This window comes from Chondrus crispus, genomic scaffold (assembly GCF_000350225.1).
Source record: "Chondrus crispus Stackhouse genomic scaffold, scaffold_253, whole genome shotgun sequence".
NCBI classification, from domain to species: Eukaryota; Rhodophyta; class Florideophyceae; order Gigartinales; family Gigartinaceae; genus Chondrus; species Chondrus crispus.
In genome coordinates, this window is record NW_005179142.1 from 130492 (window position 1) to 131709 (window position 1218).

General features: G+C 63.5%; 1 protein-coding gene; it reads left to right on the forward strand.

Moving 5' to 3' along the window:
• Positions 1-790, forward strand: part of CHC_T00004859001 (hypothetical protein) — a 5293-nt gene extending 4503 nt beyond the window's left edge. The window contains exon 2 of the mRNA XM_005716361.1: positions 1-790. This exon is cut by the window's left edge and continues 3000 nt beyond it.
• The last annotated feature ends 428 nt before the right edge of the window (positions 791-1218 follow it).

Here is a 1218-nt window from a genome sequence, read left to right on the forward strand (position 1 = left end):
GAAGCGCGAGCTGTGCGACCTGCTCACCGTCGTCGTCCCCGCCCTGCGCCACCACGCCGCCCGCTCCCCGCCCCGCCCCTTCCCCGAAGACTTCCAGACCTGGTGGTCCCTCCTCCTGCGCTTCTTCTTCTTCGTCGCCGACACCAACGTCGAGGTCGTCGCCCTCATGGCCGACCCCGTCCTCAGCGTCCTCGCCGCACACGCAGACCACAAGGCCCTCAACGCCGTCCGCCGCAAGCGCAAGTCCATCGCCGACCGCTACGACTTTGCCATGGAGTACGTCTTTCGCGCCGCGGATAACGCAGTCGTCGAGCTGCGCGAACCGCACGGCGCGGAGCAGCTTGCCAGGGCCGCGGAGAAGCTCGACCTCATGGCCAGCTTCGTCCTGGACACCCTGCAGCTCGTGGCAGACCTCGCCGACCAGGTCGAGATGCTCATGCCCAAGCTCGAGATCGCCGCGCTGGAGTACGTCATCCCGGATAACCTCGCCGCGTTCGCCCGTAATGATAAGCCGGTGCTGCTGTACACGTGCGCGAGATGGATGGGCGCGGAGCACCACATCAAGCCGTGGGTTATCAAGTTTGGCGGCTTTTGGGCTCGCATTATGTTCAAGTCGTGGCAGAAGATGCACGCCGAGCAGCGGGCAGCGGTCATCGATAACCTGTCCAAAAGCTTGGCAGAAGATTGATTCTTTTCTTGTTGCTGCTCTAGAGCTAGCATAGGTACGGCAACTTTATACACTGTAGGTATTCAAACGGGAGCTTCTTCTAGATTAAATATTCACACACGAGGACAAAGAGCAAGCATTGGCAACCCTCTCTTTCCTAAGCGCCTCCGTCCCCGTCGCCCGCCCGGTCGTCCGTCATTTGCATAAACCTCGAAAGGAGCAGCTGCATGGCCTGCTGCAGCGAGAGGCCCATCTCCTCGCGCACATCCGCGACGTCAAAATCCGGGGGCGTGAGCGTCAAGCTCTGCACGACGACCTCGCCGGCTGCGCGCTGTGCAAACTCGACATCGACGCGATGCGTCTCGCCGTGCTCCGCGCCGGGCTTGCCGAAAGCGGCGGCCGAGACGGCGAGGGTGATGCCTTGCTCCCTCTCTGCGACGACAGAGAGGCCCAGCAGGGCATGCAGCGCGGTGGCGAGCTGCTGCTGGCTCTGCCACTGTGCTCTGAGGGTCTCTGCGCGGCCGCCGTCGTGCGGGCGTGCGGCGAGGCTC